Source organism: Temnothorax nylanderi, unplaced genomic scaffold (genome assembly GCF_030848795.1).
Source record: "Temnothorax nylanderi isolate EJ_2023f unplaced genomic scaffold, tnyl_v1.0 TNYL_tig0411_pilon, whole genome shotgun sequence".
NCBI classification, from domain to species: Eukaryota; Metazoa; Arthropoda; class Insecta; order Hymenoptera; family Formicidae; genus Temnothorax; species Temnothorax nylanderi.
This window is the reverse complement of record NW_027249473.1, coordinates 9,081-30,670: the sequence shown is the minus strand read 5'-3', so window position 1 is coordinate 30,670 and position 21,590 is coordinate 9,081. Positions and strand designations below refer to the sequence as shown.

The window sequence follows — 21,590 nt, the reverse complement described above, 5'->3', positions numbered from 1 at the left end:
TTGAGACTCGTGATAATTTAACTCATTGCGTCGACGAGAGTTTCCGAGAGACAGGGAGAGAAAGCGAGAGATGGAAAGAGATAGATGAGAGGAAGAAATAAAGTGGAAGAGACGAGTCTCAACGTCGCTCATAAAGCCAGAGCTCGAGTCGAGGATGATTGACGTTGGGTGCACCGCGTTCCCGTGTCCTCGGTGAAAGCGCGATAAATTATTTTTTCCCGCCGTCCCGATAGCTAACGCGATAATTCGAGGAATGTCGAAAACGATCGACGATGCCGCGGGCGCGTCATAAAGTACGCTTCGAGATCTCGCTGGTTCTCGCCGCGTGACGCACGTCATCGTCTCCTCCTCGCTGACGATCGTTCGCGCGATATTTTTCCGCGATGATATTCGTGAACAATTATTATCTGGAGAGACACTACGGCGAGCTCAGAGCAAATTATGGAAAATCTCGTACCGGGCGAGTATTTATAGTTGTGGCCGAAACGCACGCACGTGACACTTTGAACCATATTTCTAACGCGGACGTGTCATAAATACAGTCCGCGCATGATGCACGCGTGTTATAAATATTCATCCGTTTGCCGAGAGAACACGGCGGATTTTTAATTCACATTGCGATAGGAATATGATTCAAAACGTAATGGTATCTTACGGGGACTGCGATTCAGCTTATTCACGAAACAATCGATCGATTTTTCAACGGATCGCGGATATAATTATATTGCATATCTTTAATCAGCTAAAGAAACTGATTTTAAATCACTAAAGAACTTCCGACAAAATGCATGCAACGCGCCGCAAAATATTTAACAGATACAATTAATGATAATACATTGAAAATTATTGTGAATATTTATCATTTTATATTCTGATATTCTCAGTTAAGTAAAACGATACAATAATTTATAAGAAATTTATGTTACTTTTATAGATAATTTTTCCAGTTTGAAAATCATATCCTTAGAAAACTGCTTTCGCATAAAAATGTCAGAAAAAAATCGACGTTAGTAAAACCACCCGCACGCCCACTTGAGTCGACTCGTCGAGTGGTCTATTATCTTCGAGTAGTCCGATAACCGTATTGACATGAGAACGGTAATCTACCGGGTGACCCACGGTACCCATAAAACTATGAACGCGTTGATTAGAAATAAAGAATATATCGAACAACTATGGCGCACACAATTATTGAAGTACGAGAATCAAGTTTGCAAAGTTGCTTTTTATCTAACAATAAGAGCATTCTTCACTTTTTCAGCGATTCCTGTTGTTCCGTTATTTTTGTGACAAACATTATTATATCTTTTTGCAAGAATATTTTGTCATTATAATATTAAAAAATGTAAAAAAATATGATGTATATGAAAGAAAGAAAAGAAATATATTGTTGTAGAATAAAAAAACTACACCCAATAAAGAACCAGATATGGTCTTACAATTTGTAAGGGCTGTCGCTGATATCGATTATAGAGCATGGATAAAACTTTCCTAAGGCTTTTAAACACAATCGTGCTTTCCTTAGCGCATAGACCAAAATACTACAACTCTGCGACTATATAGTAAAAATTGATCGAAAGGGTATAAATTTTTCAAGCAATCCCAACCGACAACACGGACGCGGCTTATCCCGAGTGAGGTTTTTCTCGAGCGGGAATAATTAGATTATCGGGATATATTCGCGAACGGTGATATAGGAGAGGTCGATGCCATCGCGAGATAAAATAGACGCGATATTTTACGAGTTCAAGAAACGGGAATCTTAACTTTGGCTGCGCATTCGAATAAATATAGATTTCCGGATGGCGACACACACACACACACACATATCGACTCGTTAAATTTAACGAGAGTCCAAAGGATAATGGGAAAGGGAAAAACTGTTCGAATGGAAAGAAGAGGAATGGACCCTAATAAGGTACTGTAAAGCGAACTGTTTTCTTCCTTTTTTTTTACAAATCATCTTATCGATGTCGACGCGCAACGTTACCGCGAGGGAGGCTAACCCCTGCGCCACTTGTATTTATTTGTCGCCAGCGAGGGTTTTCCCGAGGGTCCCGAGATTTACAATGGTGTGTACTCAATGATGGTGGAAGACATTAAATCTGGTTTAGCCACCTGACGTACGCGTTCCCATTATTTCTCATCAATAGTATTCACATTATATAATAATATTTTCTTCATTCTCACGACGCATTTAAAAACTCGGAAAAATGTTGCTTCCTATCTACCTTCCGTTTTCTTTTATAAATTATAATAATAATAAATAACAAAAGCATTTACAAATATCTATCATTGTTTGTTCTAAGAGCTATAAGCCACGAAAATAAACTCCAACGTACAATTCTAGGCTTAATGCTTGATCGCAAAATATTCCAGAGAGAGAGATCATTTTTACGGTACCCATGAATGATCCACATAGTTTTAATCAGAGAGTTCTAGATTACCTTTGGAATTTTACACCTGTATATGTAAGACATGCAGCACTATCATGTGTCGCGATCGTGAGGATGGTACGATGGGAAGCGACGAGTTCTCAGCACCCGACGGCTTGCAATTACGCGACATTGTGTACTGGAATTATATCTGTTCCCACCTGAGCCGGCGCCGGCGAGAAAAAATATTCGATCGGTATTAGAACGAGTACAATGCGACACACCGGGGCGACTGTCTCTCCGTGTGTAACTAGCAAAAAAAGTGGCCTAACTTTCAGCCCGGTCCCAACGAAGGGTACGTCAGCCTCGACGCACCTCCTGACATATGTCACTCACACCCAGATCTGCAAATTTCCCCACGATCTGCCAATCCCCTTTCGACAAGGTCAAAAATAAAAAAAAGAAGAGAAAAAAGAACGGGAGGATTCTCTTCGAGTTTTCTCACGAACAAAATTGGCCGAAATAGTACTCGACATTGAACACATTACTCCAATAATGAATAATAAAAATCATTTTCAAAAAATTGTCCAATTATAGCGACTTATAAATAACCACTTCCTTCAAAGATTATCGATTGAATGGTCTCCATACAGATGTCTTCAAGTGCATCCTAAAGCTCTTATCTTAACAAAGAAAGATTCTCTTCAAGCTTTTTCACGAACGAAATTGGCCAAAAGTGCTTACCGTCGAACGCATTATTCCAATAACAAGTAATAAAAATTATTTTCAAAGAATCGTTTGATTATAATAGCGACGAGTGGCTTATAAATTATTACAACACGACTAGAGGTGGGAAAATAATCGCTATTCCTTCAAAAATCATCGGGTCGTTGAATAGCCTTCATGCAGATGCCTTCAACAAGTACATCCTAAAGCTTTTATCTTTACACTCTGTTAAAACTGAAAATAAGACCTCTAAGTCCTTTCGCGTTTGCTCCGACGATCCTACAACAACGTGTCGTCTCGCCCGTCATCCCGCATAATTTTACAGCGGTTGCCGTCCGCCTCCGGGCGACCTTATGGCACTCGTTACTCTCCCAGGATTCCCTTCTCCGGAGGATACGCGGTCAAGATTCGCCGTAAGTACGTAATCACTGAGATGCCTCGAAACCTGCTCCTTCGTGCCTCCTTGATGGGTGCGTTCATTGAGATCTCATTCATATGCATACCCGGTCGCGTAACAGGCATAGCGTAAAGCGGCTTATTATTATTGCCGCTTGGCTCGCACGATAGTGCTCCAAAGTTACGATCGGCACGTCTGCGCGAGAACTCAAGCGATTGCCGTTGATAAAACACCGAGAAAAATGTTAATTTGCTCGCTGTTATCGAAAAACATGTTTCTGTTTTCACCGGACAGCTTAAAATGCTTACTATTGACTTTCGTATAATTTTGTTTTAAAAATTATCCAAAAATGAATGTATCGTACATTGTTAAATTCATTTTTGTCCAGTTATAAAATACTGTCAATTGTACAAAATTATATCATTCTATAAAAATATATGTATAGTATATAAAGTATTCTCATATCTCACTTAACATTTATAATTAATAGATTTACTGGTACAACCGAAAATGATGTTTGAACACTAGAACAATTAATTTCTTTGTTACAATCAAACCCATATCAAATTTCCTTTGATGTAATGTTATAAATGAAAAATGCATTACCTCAACAAACATGTTCGGTTGAAATTTTAGACCACATTTTCAATTGATTTCGGCAGTAAATTATACTTGCTGTACCAATAAATCTGTGCTGTGCTACAGTAACAACTCAAATATCTATAGTTAATATCTATAGTTTATACTCACTACCCAGGCCGAGGCGTTCTGAGACACGTTATAGCTTGTTCAGCTTCATCCGTTAACCAACAGACGCATGCGCATCTATGCCTATAACTATAATAGATATTTGAGTTGTTACTTTCGCCCCGCGTTACTTTTGACCCCGCTCTACCCTACCCAGAGTTAATTAGTTATAATAATTAATTTTATGTAACTCTAAAACTTAATTATGTAACACAAAAAAAGATTGTATCTGTGTGTGTATTATGCGTTTTGCTAAATAAAAAAAGTTTCTAGTTATCACGAAAAATTCTCTTCTTCTCATGAGACATTTCGAATGATCAAATTGTACACAATTATTAAAGAATATGTGGAATACACGTTATAAGAATGTATCCATTTTTCTTAGCTTATGCATAAAACCATAATAATCATATTATTTATCACATGCCATATATTTATAATACAGATTATATGTACCTATTGCTATCATATTGTACGCATTTAACAATCGTAGAGGAATCCCAATGAAATGCCTAAGCATTCGCGGCATGTGATCGCTCTCTCACAATCGATTACGCTCGCCTCTGTACATCTTGAAATCGTGGTGGTTCGCGATACCGAGGATCGCGCGAGTCGCAAGACACACCGCGGAAAGTTCTATACGCCGCGGAACCGCGGCGGACGTTAATGAACCGATCGAACGAGCGCAAACGATGCCGCCGCTTGGTTGCGCCCCTTCGTGTGCGGTGGCGTGCATCCGCCGCGCCGCTCTCCACGCTCGTTTCTTCCTCCACGTTCTTCTTTCCCGACGAGACATCCGTTCCCGTTTCTCTCTTTCTCTCCCCTCGGCAGGAGAGATTTATTAACGCGCCGCGGCGCGAGCGTGCACGGGGATACGCGCGTTGGGAGTCGCAGACGTCCGCGAGGAAGACGCGAGAAAGTATTACCCCCTGCATATTTACATACAATAGAGAGCACGGATGACTTATGAAAAATATATGGATTAAACGAACGGTTTTAACATGTCGCCCGCTCATTGTCGGTCCTGCGCTAATGTTAAATCACTATTCAGGGGAAAGAGATGGGAAAGAATAATCGCCAAACTATACAACATGCTTCGCCATTTTCAATGATTGTTAAAGATTAAAAGTGTGTCAGTAATGATAAAAACGCGCATTGCAATTTACATTATTAATTGATCAAGCGTTACTTCAATGTTCATCGTTGTTCACAATTGTAAAAAAATGACATAAATAATATACGTTTTAACACGATAATGCACTCGAAAATATTAGCAACTATGTGTAGCTTTTTTTCTCAAACATTAATAATAATATTATAAATAGAATACTTTTGCGTTATAATTAATGTACTAATTACACGATATATTAAGAAAAAGTTGGATGTTATACTTAAGATTTAACATCTCAAAATACTGTATTTGTGTCGGGATTCGTATTTCTAGATCATTCACGAGAGTTAATTCAGAGCAACTAATGGCTATTCATAAGATCGGTGATTTATATATCCCGCGTAAGATTAATTGAAACGCGTCTACACACGAGAACCGCAGTCTACTTTTCATTAGGTCGTTGTACTCTTCTACGCAATTAGTGTTACTATTCCTTACTCAGGGATTCTCCTGCGTGCATTTTCATATGATCGAGACCGAGCGACGTCTATGGCCGCATGTTCGATCGAAAGATCAATGAAAGAAGAGAATTCACCGCGGTTCTCTCGTATGACTCGCGTAAACAAATCTTTCTGTAGTAGAATTTATTTTATCGACATCGCGAAGAGAGTGACAAGCGTGTTGAGATTAACGTGCCATGTCTCATTAAGGTTTCTGATATAGACTGCCGCGACGAGATACGAGGCGATATCTTCGCGCTCGTAATAGACAATCACCTCTCCCCGGCGCATCCCTGTTTCAACCCGAAATCCACCCCTTCTCCCTCTTCCCATTCCGATCGTCCCCTCTGCGCAGAAGAACGCGCAATTACAAATTCCCACAGTGAACCGACGATTCTCTCCCTCTCCCTTCTCTCTCTCTCTCTCTCTCCTTCACTCCTTCGTTCCCCTCCGACCCCTCTGCTCTCTCTATCTCCTCTGCAACCTTCTTTTCCCTCTTTCACTGTCCGGACTTTCTCGGAGAACTCTCACTCTTCCTCCTTCTCTTTCTCTGTCTCTTTCTCTCTTTCTCACGGGTCCTCGATTCGCATATCCTCGACCCTGGCTCTGTCTCTCTCTCTCTCTCTTTCTCTTTTTCTATCTCACTCTTCTCTCTCGCTTGGTGCATCCGGCCTTTCTCGTTGTATTTAATCCCTCCTGAATAGAAAAGGAGACGAGAGGAGTGAGAGGCGAATATATCTGGCATGTACGTGTACTTAACGCGAGAAGGTGGTGGAATGGAGCACGTGCGCGGGGGCAAGAGAGGATGGAGGATAAATGGACGCACTGTAAAGTTCTGGTGCAGCGATAACGGACAAAAAGCAGACATATATTCCGCGTCACAGTCAACATCGCGATGTCGCATGCGCTGTCAAATAATATGCGAGTCGAATTTGAATTTCGAAAGAATGGTAATTTTCTGACCCACAAGGAAAGATAAGAGGAGGAAGGGGAGAAGTCCCTTGCGACGTATATGGATGGAATTTGCTACGTGTCTCCGAGGGGATGTCGTCGCTGTCAATAAAATCGTTTTAATTTGCGCGCTGTAGCGCGATATCCGAGTCGACAGAAACAGATGTCATTTGTTCTGCGAGATGCGGTATAATTAAGCTTCGCGAGATAGACATATCAGTGCCTTTCATCAAAAATGACATTTCCGGCATTGTTTCTATCAAAATTATAATAAATTATTTCAATTAATTTAATCAGAGTAGGGTGTCTTTATATGCAAATTTTTTTCTACTTAGATATTTTTTAGTTAATAATTGACATTCGACGTATTAGACATATGTCGAGATTGCGGTTTAAAAAATCTATAAAATATATATATTTAAAATTAATCACATTTCGGCTTAATTAATCACATTTTCATCATTCTTCTTTGTCTATCTTCGCATTTTGAAGTATTTCGCGATTTCCATTCTATGAATTAGTTTACGAGATAATCGATTGTGCCTTCAAGGAGAAGGATCAAGAGAGAAGGGTAACCGGGACAAAGGTGAAAACGAGAGAAAGAGAGGAAGAACGATGGAAATTGTGTTGGTGAAAGAGGAGTAGAAGAGAGAAAGAAAACCGGCGCCGGGAGCCAGAAAAAGAGAAGCAGAGAAATCACGCTCTCTCCCACTCGAATGCGCGGTTCTTATGAATCGAGGGGAAGGCGTAACCCAGATTACTGCTCACCGGACTATAATATTACGCGAACAGATCGGTCGGCATATATAACGGGTGACTAAATTAAAATATATCACTACACAATCTTACTTAAAGCTGAAAATTATTTCTTAAATTAATATTACTCTACCATAAAATATCTTAATTGTTGTATTTGTTACTGTCGTACTTGTCCATCAACTGTCACTCAATTTGTCATTTACTTGTTAATAAATATTACTTAATAATAAATAATCAGGGTTCTATTTTCCTTCAATTGTTGTACCAATGTACATTGTTATTTTTCAAACAAAGACTCCCTACCGTCATTTTTTTTCTTGAAAACTCCATTTTCTATCTTAAAAAACATTTCTTACCCTATTCGACATATTTATTCGGGATCACCCGCTAGATATTCCCGAAGGATAACCTCGGAACGAAACGAGAGGATATGATTTCCCCTCTTTTGCTTCCCTTCCTTTCTCCCTGCGTCTCTCCCACTCTCCACGAGCCGGGTCTCCCTCCAGGCTCGGGCAGTGTCAGAATTCTGGCGCAGCACGGAGGGATGGGAACCCTTCATGGTCCGAATTCCCAACCCCGACACGACCTTGCGCTTGCCACATACCTGCACAACAAGCCGCGCGCGCGTCGGTGAGCGTGTACGCGTGCGTGTGCATATACATGTCCCCGTGTGCACGAGCGTCCGTGTGCGTAGCCCGGCGTGCATTCGTGCATGCACGCGCGTACTCCTAGACGTGTGGATTTGTATATGCCTCGAATGCATCGTCAGCTATGTCTTGAACGAGCATTCCACTGCACTTATGTACTCTCGCGCGCGCGCATGTATAGCTGCGGGTGTGTAAAATCCGAAGATATCCTTCAGACTTCTGAATGAGGATAAATGCAGACATATGAGAAGAACAATGTCTACGCCCTGAGAAACGGATTCCGACGCCTGAATCTTCAGAGTTCCGCTTTGCAATAAGAAAAATCCTTCTGAATTTCTCGCATTTGTCCCGTGAAATCTCGTTAACACAATAAACGATTTAAATAGATAATAATATGTGATAATGAGATGATATGATTATCTCTTTTATTAGCATATTGCATGTAAAATGTCGCATCCGGAAAATTGGATGGAACTCTCATATAAAATAAATGTCTTCTAACGTCAAAAATTATCATTTCAAAGTAACATGAATTCATAAAAATATGTCGCAATTTGTACGAAATGTTTGCGATTTTTTTTAGTTACAGTAACTCTATGGAAAATTAAATAATTTATATAATATTATTTTATTTTCAACCCGAATATTATAAAAAATTCTGCACTGAGGAATGTAAAAAACACTACTAAATTTCGTCAGTTATATATTTTATTTCCTCGAATGTTATTTGAAAATCGTTTATGTAGAAACGACATGTCATATGCAACCATCCGATTTATTAATACTTTATAATATAACGACAAACATTTTTACAGCCATTGTTATCAGCTTTCACGCATGAAAAGCCGTGGGTCAACGGCTTTTACCTTTTAAAAACAAAAAAAACGCAGTATCGTAGTAACACAATAATGTTAATAAAAGCGTAATATAAAGTAAACGTATTTAGCACTAAATACAAAATAAAAATTAAGTTCTGGGATATAGCGCAGGCTTAGAAAAAAGTGGTATGAGTAAAATATTTCTTAATAAATACTTTATTTTTATACTCAGCGATACACGTCGTGGCTTAGCGTGACGATCGAGTCAAATCGATATTATTTATGATGCTCTAGCTGCAATATGCTTTTCATTCAAATGAAAACGCGTAGTGCTACGTCGTGAGCATATTTCAAGGTTTACTTCGAGGCACGTGTATATATGTTTATGCATCGCCTCTCGCCATGCACGGCCATGTACGTATACAACCGTAAGTCAGGTCACACGCCTGACCCAGATAGGAGGATCGTACGGAACGAAACGCGCAATTGAAAAAAGACGCTCTAGATTTCGCCGTGTTTATCATTTCCTCGTGTGTGATCATCGACTAACGACCGATAACGATATCATCATCCGAGATCGTATCTGCATGGTATCCGGCGTCGTCAACACGAACACGTAATCGACGCCAATTTATTCGATCAAAATACGATACGCTTGACAAAATCGTTGCCTAAAACAACACCGCAGAATGGCACGATGATAACGTGCCGTATCGTAAATTATCATTTACAACATCACAACATCAAAGCGAGAAAAGATTATTGGAGCTTAAAAATATACAACTGCGATAAAATAGAATTAAGTACTATTATTTAAATGCCAATTTCTTTGTCTGTCGCGTTATCGCCCCGAGTATTGAAGTGAAAATTTACGGCTGTACACGCTTTGTGCAAAAGCGCCAGTATGCGTATTGCAATTTATTCAATAAAAAGACAGAAGTTAATACCAGAGTTGGGCATAGAGAGAGAGCGATGCTTTCAGACGCGACTTTGTCGCGGTCCGCGTGATACGTCGTTTAAAACGCAATATCCATTACCTTGCGAGCCTTTTCGTTCCGGATAGACGCGATTTGCGCCACAGCAGACAATACCAATTAAAAGTGGCGAAAGAGGAATAGGTGGAGCAAGAGAACAGAGAGGAGCTGTGCAACGAGCGAGCCGACAAAGAGACAAGATTGATTACCAGGGACACCGAGGGTGGATGCGGAGACAAAACAGATCGAAATACCATGGGGCTCGGGGTTTTAGTTTCTATTTGAGCACCCTCCCGCACGCCCGAGTGCCTTACTAATTCCATTAAACGACTACGCGTCCCGGCCCTCCATACTCTCCCCGTCACACGCGGGACCTAAATTAGCGCGCAATTATTTCCCTGGCATAACAAAATGCACGCGTATCACGCGGACCGCGAGAGAGCGGCATCGACACTTCTGCGACTAAATAAAATTTCTCCGTCCCGCTCTCAAAACTGTGCCGACGACGACGTGATGATGTCGACCCTTTCGAAAATACGCGCACGCGATATTCACCGCACGTTTTGTGAGCTCAGTCAATCTCTGCGTTCATTATACCATTTCATCGACGGAATTTAATGTTTCCTTTCGCGAACTGAACGGTGCTGCATCGCCAAATACATGACATCGCATTATGCGTTGTCTCGGTTATAAATTCAAATGATTGTCTTGAAAAGATTGCATAATTTTTCCGTAATTGGCACCTTTGATACGACTATTTAAACTTTAATACTTTAATACGTAAAATTTTAAATTAATGTAATATGTATATAAAAAATTAAATAACTATACTCGATATTGTATGGTGTTAAGCTCTCTCACGTCATGTTTGAAACTCATGAATAATAAAGAGGATTTTTCGTATAACATATCCCATATATATTTCGTATTCTATCATATACATCCCGTATATCTTCAATTTTTTTAAAATTGTGTTAGTGTGATTAAACTGATTATCAATTATGTAATTGTAATGTGCTAGCTTTAGCTGAGAATGCGTTTTAAGACTGTAAGTAACGTGGTTTGTTAATTAAGGCGAAGAATTGTACGCGAGTATATAATAATCTAGTCCTGATCGGTTTTTTACTCTAAATTGATAAAAGAGAATAATTCTTTGAATGTTTCTTAATATTATCATGTGTGCAATGTTAAAATAAAGTTTAAGTATATTGAAGCACTAAAGTAATATTAACTTCTGGCGAAAATTAAAAAAATTTCACCGATGTTCTACGCTACGAACGCGAGAGAGTGGAAGATAGGAGAAACAATAAGCGGAAGCGCCATTGCCGCATCCGTCGTAATGAATTGCAGTGACGCACACACAGATTCATAATGTACTCGGTGAGCTGGCGTAACGGCGACAAGCTCTGTCGAATCTGTAAAAATTGCGGCAAACGGCGTCGCGTCGGCGTGATCACAGCAGCGAATAAGTATAACGTACGACGAGAAGCCGCAGAGAAAATTATCATTGTGAAAGCGAGAGAGAGGAGAAATATCCGACACTTGACGCTGAATCAAACGCTTCGAAGTGAGTTTCTGATCTACAATATCTACCTAATCTACAATATCGCGTAATCTATCTTATGGACAGGCGACAGCCGGATAATCGATACGCGTCTCGATTAATTGGTTCGTTAGATCGATCCGACTTGCATTAACATAACATCAGCGACACATACGACACTTGTTCCTCTTCTCCCCATTCTCTTTTACTTTTTAATCGCGCGGACACGTATCGCGGCATCGTGACGATCGAATCGAGCGTGTTACTGCTGTTTTTTTTTCGGAATAACAGCGGTGTTTCGCGGTCCGTCCGCACATCACATCGACGTTACAAAGCCGCCCGTGGCCGTTTGCGTCACAACGTTCCGTAATTGGCAGCAAATGGGCTCAGCAAATGGGCTTTAATTCCATTTGCGCAATCAACGGCCCGTAAACGTAACGGCCATGCCGAGAGAGGATCGACAGTCGATGCCTGTCAGAAGCGTCGGCCAGTCGCCCGGCCCCGCGTTAAATAACAAAATTACCTGCCACTTTTTGCGGCTTGCATTTAATTAACGCACCTTCGATCCGATTTTCACGACGGCGTAGCGTGCGGGAAATCCATGCGGATTCTTCAAATGGTATCCATATGAAGTAAGATCTTGAAAATGCAAACCGTTTTCCGTTTATTATATATTTCCCCTTCTTCATTAACTTATAGTATTTTTAAATTAAAAATAAATTGTTACTAACATTCTAAAAATAATCATTATAATTTAGTAGAGCAAATAAAAATAGATCTTTGATACAAAAGTGTAATAACAAGAAGAGAGTTAAAAGGGCTTAAAATAGTATTTTAAATTTTAATAATTTAAAATATGATTAAATATTAAGAATTAATAAATTGGTCTACTTCAATCTCCTTTCAAAATTAAAAAATATTTGAATTGTAAATAGTAATTAAATAATAGGAATAAAAACGATCATAAATTAGAGCATATTATACTTCATCAATTTTTCAAATATCGTGTGAGTAATAATTTATGCTTCTGATCGCGAAGATACACATTCGCGAATACATTCAACGATATGACTGAATGCTTCTTTATGAAAAATGCGCCTCTAATTATCGTACAATGAGGAACGTAGTGCAAAAGAGATAAATGAGGATTATTATATCAAAGTCGCCCCGATATGAAGAGCGCAATATTCCGCAGTGAAGCGATTCTTCTTCGCAGCATAACGCAAAAATTCCTCTTAATTAAATACAAGTGTTAAAATAATTCAACGTAAAAAAGCGCCGGGCACTCACATTTTCACACTTAGTCGTCCGGCTGCAAAAAATTGCTCTTTAAACCGTTCCGTAACGTGAATCGGTCACAGATGAATCGATCGCGCTAACCAAGGTTCATTAATATCCATCGATTGATTCCCCAATGGACTCGAACACCGGGCATTAACGACTTACTTAGTGCGCTCAGAACGACGGTGTCATTCTTGTTATTCTTATCGTTCTGGTGACGAAAAAAAATTACGCACAATGCGAGAGCGAAGCGACGTGTAAACCCTCGCGCCGGGAATCATACGAAACGCCACTCATAAAGTGAGAGACAAGATGCCGAGAGCAAGGTTTAATCGCCCTTGTCTACGTTGTCCGCTAGTGCCGGGAGTAAAAGTCGATTTCCCGTTACCATCCATAATTGACGCGTCGCACCGTAATTGGTCATCGTCGTAATGTCGTCGTTCGGGAATCGATTGTTCGGTGCGTGCGAAAGCCGACATCGGCTGTTAACTCCGCGCCCAGTTCTCCGTCCGGAAATCAATGGCTGCGTCTCTCTACTCTTAGGAGACAGAATGTATATCGCGCGGGCATGTAAATTTCCTACACGTTGGTCGATTAATTAGAATCTCGTTAAACAAACTCTATCGGGACTCGAAATTGAATTTGACGTACTGAAACATCGTTGTAGCAATTTGTCCGCGTATTGCCTGGATATCGATGCGTGATTTAATGAAATTCTGTCGCAGCGAAAAGTTCGCGTTGCGTCTTTTGTATTTCGAGGAATGGAAAACACCGTTCGTCAATAAACTTCTTTTTCCTTTATTTATTATTCGAGCTAGTTGTCGCGTTTCCACGTAAGAGTGATTCAATGATGTGACGCGCGTAATTTGTGAAAGCACATAGATATGTAATGCGTAATGATCGTCCTGTAATAATCGTTGATTTCGTTCGCGTTTGACATCAAAAACGCGTAAGTACGCGTATAATGCGCCAAAATGGCTATTCCGGTAATAGAGCCTATTATGCCTGGAAAACTGCGATATTGTAACACGATTTTTCCCGCGCGATCGAGTCTCCTAAACATTAAATTAGGAGAACGAGTTCTCGAGGAGAGATTCGATAGCCGATCATTTCGGCCTCGTGATAGATTCTACTGTGCATTTATCGGCCGTGTACGCGGTTTGCGCGATGCGCACAACCGCATAACGTTTTTCTTGTACTCTGCGTCACTCATTCCTCCACGTTCTTTTAATTTGCAATTAAAGATATCTATTTTTATGACAAACCGTTGATGAGAAGAAGAATAAAGAAGAAAGCAATTTGGAATTCTCGTGAGAAACACGCCTATAACTAGTATAACTTATCCATTTTGTATCTATTCTTACACATTAAAAGTTTATAATTAATGATTTGTTTTATATATAAAAAATATTAATAAAGAATTAAATAATATGTTTCTTATATTATTTTATTAAATATCTATTTTTAACATTATATGCTAATTAATATAGTATATGTATATGTTGCAAATGAAAAAAAATCTTAGGTAATTATCGCTACCTAATCACGCTACCTAATCTTAGAAGATAAAGCAACAGTAGGGGCAATCGCGACGCGTTTCCGTCTCGCAGAATCTTTCCGCTGACAGACTCGAAGGGTCATTGAGAAGCGTCTCATTCAGTGGCTTTCAATAATAGCTCATGCGTACATTAAAACTCAACAGGTCTAACGACGAAGGCAAAACGCGGTCCGGATTACTTCGTGAGAGTGGATCCCCTTTGATCCGAAAAAGCAGTCAACTCCCTCCGCCCTTCCGTCGTCGGCCGGCACCGATCGCGCCCCGTCTGCAGCTTTTAAAAGTCCGATCGAACCGCGCCACAAAGAGGATAAATGCGACTGACAGACAACGAAGTTCGGAGAACAAGTGGACGGCCCTACGAGCCGAGCCAGTGCAGGAAAACACAGCGGAGGATGAGGCGGAGTAGGAGGGGGCGGAGGTGCCAAAGGCATAGGAAGGAAGAGAAAGCGTAAGGGGGCGAGGGGAGGGAAAAAGAGAGAAAGCCTATTCACGATTGCGCTATCGTAAATGGGTTAAACGGCAGGTCGAGAGGGCAACCAATTTAAATCACCGCCAATTCTGTGCAGTCCAATTCGATTCAGCGAGATCGTTTTGAAGCCACCCAACACCACTTCCATTTTCACTTTCCCTGTTTTCCGCCTTCCCGCCCTCTGACCTTGCCTGCGCATCCACAAGCTCGACATCATTTCCGATTGTAGCAACAATGAGTCAACTTTCGGGCTATTTCCTCGCTGTCTGATTCGCGCTTCGACGTTCGCGCGAAACTCGGCACATTCGAGGCGACGATGCCTGTCTTGGAATAATCAATGTTCAAATGCGCTCGTCACCGCAAAAGTCACTCGGTTCGCATGCTGGTACTTAGGCTCGCTATAATTTCGATTACAGGTGTAGCCCCTCATATCGCGCAAATGTAATTGCGACGCGTGTATGCATAAATGCGGGTCGATTTATGCGTAACGCAATATCGTACGTTATGGCTGAAGACACATAATTTTTAGGAGTCGTTTTTATCGCCCATTATCTCCGTGGGCGTTTCTCGAAGAGCTATGATGACGATGCAGACAGCTATCATCGTTTGCCAGCTTATGATTATCACAGGTCAGATCTGATCAATATTTGAAGTTAGATTTGACTTTTAAGAATAAAACACGCGATGAAATTTATACTCTAATTAACGTAATTATTAGAACTCAAAGTTCTTCGTAATTAACATTAGCGCGTGTTGTGTTTGCGTGTTGTAATTTGTTAATTATTCTGTTATAGTTACGGTTTGCGATTTGAAATTATAACACCTCGAAACATGTATCGCGTCGAGCTTATGCGCGTTCTCGATATCCAGTGCACCGCGAAAAATCGACAACGAGGAGCAAAAAGGCAGAAAGAGGGCGGATAGGGAGCGGGCAGGGTCGAAGAGGCTGAACCCTCTGGAACTCTCGTTGGCAGCGGGCCAGCCTCGATTCGCATCGTCATCGTGTACTTTCGGTGTATGGGACTGTGCAGTAATAGAGATCGCCTGGTTACTCCATTAAATTGGCACTCTGACGGTTTAACAACCCGCGCGGAAAAAAAGCCCGGAGGAAAATTGAATCTTGACCATTTCTGAGAAACATTGTAATGCATTTTTGTTTTTAAAAATGACTAATAATGTCTTTCTTTTTTGGAATTCTGTTTTTGAAAATTACTAATGTCTTTCTTTTTTGGAATTCTTTCCTCAAATCTACCGCTGTTTCTTAAGGGACATCTTCTTATTTAACAATAAGGTTCTTAATTATACATATATGTATAGATTTACATAGTTTTATATCTGAATACTCTAAAATAGTTATCTAACACGTATGGAACGCCATCAGATTCAATTACATATAAAAGAATCAAGAGTTAAATTCAACAGAAATGCGTTCTCCCGTTTATTCAAAATTTAGCTTTTCTTATTGTTACAGCATATGTCACTAATTCGGAGACATAATCTTTATAGCCTAATTTTTCATTCATATCATCTTTATATACAATATATAAAATATTTATAAACATGTGTATTGTATATAATTATCGATAATTATATATTTATATTTATAAACATATATATTGCTAGTTATTAGTAATTATTAATAAAATTCTGTGTTACTAGTTTGAGTCATTGAGATTAGGAAACTTTGGCGCAGATTTCTTCAGACAAAGAACGTATTAATTTCGACTCTTACGTAATCATACTCAACGTTCCTGTAACTGCTGAAACAGCAGAAAGTGTTACAAACTCCTATTAATAACGTACACCAAGCGATTAATCGTCATGACACGTTTGCTTATACGTTAAATGCGTTCGTACAACAGACCGCACGGTATAGAAAATGCATAGAAAAACAAGTATACAGGACGCATACACGGTAAAACGTCGATGTTACACCGTTGTTTACAATGCTTAACATTGAACCGTTAAATGAAGCGTTTAGCGCACGAGCATCGTGCGCCGAACCGCAGGCAGTCGATTTATTTCCTTTCGGATGCGCTCGCGTTTACAGCTGCGATAAGATCGCCGAGAGGGGTTGCGCATCGTCTACGATGGGCGTGGCTCCTAGACGTATCATTTATTTACATTACCATTCGCGAATGATAGCTCATGGTGCGACTGAGATACAAAATCCCTATTCTTAATTGATTGAAAATAATGATTATTTGCTAATTATTATTATTCCTATGTAAACGAGATTTATTATAACAACAGGTCGAATATAAGCTGCAATTTCAACTTGCGTTATATAAATTTATATAAATGTATGTAATAGAACGTATTTGGTGCCATCCTATAATAATTCGAAAGTTACACAGTATATACACAGTGTATACACACATCACCAATACATCTTAAGAAATTAATTACATCGCGCTATTTTGTCGGATTTTGTGGAATATTCGAACGTCGGTAAAATTATCATCCCGATAGTAATATTGTATGCGCTTTGATATTAATGTAACCGTTTCGCCCGCTTTATTCGCATCGATAATTTCCGCCATCCGCGCGCACGGCGAAAAGATTAATTAATTGTCGTTCGTCCCCACTCAAAGAGCCATCGTCTATCGGCGTGAGTGATTTAAATAAATTGTGCGATCGCGGGACACGCCTATGGAGGGAAGGACGAATGCAGTTTCGCGGCGATCTTATCTTCTCGCGTCAATTAACATTGTACGGTCGCGAGCCGTATGAGTCGCGAGGAAAATATTCACCGCCCGTCGTAAGCGACTCGTTACGTTGTAACTCATTTCGCGTAATAATGGAGCAATTACGAAGGAAATTATCCGTATCCGTTTCCAGTTATAATTCCGATCGCTTTCCGGTCGTGTCCCTCAAGGCGACGCGTTCAGTGGAAGGTCCGTAATGTGACTTTAGAAAAGAAACAAGGCGTGAAATTATTATTAAAAAAATATTCGAAAACTCGAATAAATCCACTTTTACGACGAGCGAATTTATCCGTGGATGTTGAAGCCAAATATGGAAAAACTGCGTTATTGATACGTTTAAACGTGATTCATTATTGCCCGAAGATGTTACCGTTTACGTGAATTTATAAAACAAAGATAAAGCAGAGGTGACTAATATCTTTCTCGGAACAACGAAGATTCGATATTCGTTGTTTCCGCGCGCACGTATATATCTGAACCATCTTCCGAATGATAACGCTTCTCTGAAACATATTGTAACGCCTGTAAGCTCAGACAGTCATAGGCAAATTTAACCGCCGATGATTTCACGCATCATCGACGACGCACGCAGCGACGGGCGCGTTAAGGCTGACGCCACACTTGGCTGCATCTCCGGATATGGCATTCTCGCTCGTGATGGAAGAACGGGGTATCACTCACGAATGATAATTTAAATAAGTAATACCGCTTTTGTGGAGAAAAGCCACGCCTATATCCCAGCAGGCAAATGCCGGTCGCGAATTGATTGAATAACCGCGAGTGCAGTCGCGTGCAAAAGTTTCGACGGAGTTGCGCGCGATCATTACGGACATGATTGCAAGTGCAACAACCGAGAAATGTTTTTTCTCTTACATTATTTTCAATGTCAGTTATTTTTTAATCCAACACGCGTAAATACTATGTTCCATTAATTCCCTCAATTATCGATATAAAGCCTCCTTTATCCTTTTTTCTCAAATTCCCTAATTCTTCCTGTTGTTTTTTCCCCGCTTTAATTTATCTTTGAATTTTAACATAAATAATATATATTACTGCCAATATTCCACAAATTTTTGTTACACTATATGTTTACTTTATATACAAGCTAATGTAATTACACAATTAATGTACACAATTAATCCGTTTGTTCTCTTTTAATTAATCGCTTGCATACGTAAATAATAGAAGGCACATAAATACCCCCCATGGCCAATCTCAATTCTCACAATCGACGAGAGCTGATTCGGCGCAAGGTAGCAAAGTGAAACTCGATTGTGTTGCTTTCTACAAAATTAATGATCCTATTTGGCAATAAGCTACAGCGGCGAGCGCACGTCCAACGTTTTCACGCACGGCACCGTCGATGCACCACCGCCGATCGTGTTTATGTAACAAGATTTATTATAAAATCGCGGAAGAGTAGGTGTATGCGGGTGCTTACTTTCCAACATTAACGAGCGCGGTTCATTGCGTGCTGTTTTTTTACGCACGATTCCGTGCCGTCAGATTGTATATATACGCGAAGCGAAAAGTACGGATGTTCACACACACACACAATCATTTTTTTTTCGCACGCGCAAAAAAGCGCATCCAATATAGAGCTATTATGTACTTACTGTACTACTCGCGTAATCATTTCTTTCTTTTAGAGGTTCGCTATTTTTATCCGTGGCTGTTTAATGTATGTACGCCGCATTAAGTCGCATGTCGATAACGTGCCATATTAAATGAATTTGTTTAATGCGTATTATGCGCATGCAAAACATTGAATGCCGTGAATGATTAAACGCAAATTCTGTTTTCTTCGGTACATATCTTTGTGCGAGATGTACGATCATACCTTTTGAACGCCAGTCTAAAGCCAGACGTAGGAGAGAAAGAGGCGGGGAGGGCGAGGAATGATTCGAGAGTATAGTGCGAGACTCGGGAGGGAATTATACTTGCATGAGCCAGGCCTCCCTCTGGCCCTCCGGCCTGAATGGTAATTAAAGCGTGCGAGACTTTCTTACAATGCTCTTAATTCCCAAGGAGGACAACTCGTCGACGAATCTGCTATTTTACGAAGAAGTGATCGAAATGTTGTTTCTCGAAACTCTTACATGCATAATTGTAAACATATAATCTTAAAAGAATATAAATATACAAATTTTATTCCAAAAGCATATTTGGAGAAGAATAAAATAGATCATTATCATCTCATATCAAGTATCATCTCAGTATCATCTTATAAATACAATATGATTAAAAGTGTGTAAGATTCTTCCTTCATAATTACATATAAAAGTAAACGTATTTAAGACCATAAGATAAAAATATTCTCCAGTTGACAATATTAATTTCAAATAATTATTAGAAGTAATCTTCATGATTGATTCAGATACTGATTGTATGAGGTAACGCGTGTCTCTGACTTTCTTAAGCTCGCATAAATGACAAGTCAATTTGATTTGCGCGGAAAAAGATCCTCGTGACCGTATACGAATCCCATAACACGAGAAAGAACATGAGCTCGAAAAGCCGGAAGTATCGAATTTGTTTTTATTTTCGACATACAGGGAACTCGTATGTCTCGCGATCAACAGGTGACCAGTTGAATATTGGGTAGGACGTTTCGCAGGAAACGCACGATTGCCAGACTCGCAGCCGGTGATCGTGAATCATGAATTTCAAAGATCTCCATCAACATAAAATCCGATGAAAAGTAAATCGTGTACAATAGTTCGTCGCATAAAAATTTAATGTAACAACGTAGAGAAAAATTTTTATCCTTCACCGTGTTTATCCATTATCGTAAATGTTCTACTAGTGGTTAGAAGTTAATTGTAAATTACTTTACGACGAATATGTAAATTATTAGTTCGATAATAAAAACCAAAATTCACTTTCGACTCCTGCAGATCTTCCAATTTTGCTCATTCGTCGCACGCAGTGGTGTCCAACGCAGAAATAACCAGTCGCAAACGGTTTCTCGCGTTATAAATCACGTCCGCGGAGTGGTAAGTATCCTCGAAACGTCGACACTATAAATATCGCACACGCAAAATAAACAATCCGGAAAGAGATCGATTCGTCCCATCGAGCCATTCCGGTCGATCGACTTACCCTCGTTCGCTCTCCTTCGCCCCTATCCACCCTCATCCGACACTGGCTTTTCCCTATAAACGGCAACGGGAATTCCGAACAACTCGAAATCTCTCGCGCGAGCCGTCGACTAGATAAATCATGCGACTCCCGCCCGCGTTCGTCTACTTTCGTCTTTGACTCTCTTAAGTCACTTCTGTCCACGTGATCGCGCCGGTATGCACGTCGTGTAAACTTCCAACGTACGCATATAATGTGTGTGTGTGTGTGTGTGTGTGTGTGTGTGTGTGTGTGTGTGTGTGTGTGTGTGTGTGTGTGTGTGTGTGTGTGTTGAGTTAAGATTACATATCCACGAGTGTTCACAATGCGGAGGCAATAGACTGCGAAAATCTGCGAAATGCATACTCACTAATGCCGTTGATTTATTGTACATTTAAGTCACGGCAATCTCTTTTCTCGCAACAGGAAGACAATTCATATGACATTTCTTTTCCTCGGATAAATAGAAAATAAAAAATGTTGGCATGCGTGCGGTACAAATTTTAAAAATGAATGCAATTGGCTATTGATTGAGACATTAGATAATCTTTAGTCCACGATATTAAAACAAAACTTAGAATACGAAGCGGTTGAGCCTAAGAGATACTTATCTCACTAATTGCTAACTAGAACCAATCTCCAACGTAAATATTTTTATAAAAGATATAAGAAAGATCTTTGCTAATTTGTGGACAATTTTATTTATTCGTTCAATATTGAAGCGGATATTGGAAAATAGAAGCAATATTGTTTTTCAATTTACTAAAATAAATCGTTGCGAGACATCGCCAGTGTATTTTCTTTCTAACTGCGCGTGTATCTTGCTAAATAGAATCCAAATATTTGCGGTATAAAATTATTAAACAATAGATACCCCTGTGTTTCATTTAAATCTCAAATCGACCA

The 21,590-nt window shown here is 39.9% G+C and overlaps 1 protein-coding gene and 1 long non-coding RNA gene across 2 annotated transcripts in view; one reads left to right on the top strand and one right to left on the bottom strand.

Annotated features, from left to right (window-relative positions):
* Positions 1 to 20,685, bottom strand: part of LOC139782424 (ras-related protein Rab-37) — a 118,205-nt gene extending 97,520 nt beyond the window's left edge. The window contains exon 1 of the mRNA XM_071721454.1: positions 20,667 to 20,685. The gene's annotated coding sequence lies outside the window, so the exon portion shown is untranslated. The remainder of the gene's footprint in view (positions 1 to 20,666) is intronic.
* On the top strand, positions 11,418 to 18,414 carry LOC139782426 (uncharacterized). The gene is made up of 3 exons (XR_011720878.1): positions 11,418 to 11,572; positions 14,532 to 14,835; positions 15,386 to 18,414. It is a non-coding gene; the product is annotated as an uncharacterized lncRNA (long non-coding RNA).
* Positions 20,686 to 21,590: the final 905 nt, after the last annotated feature.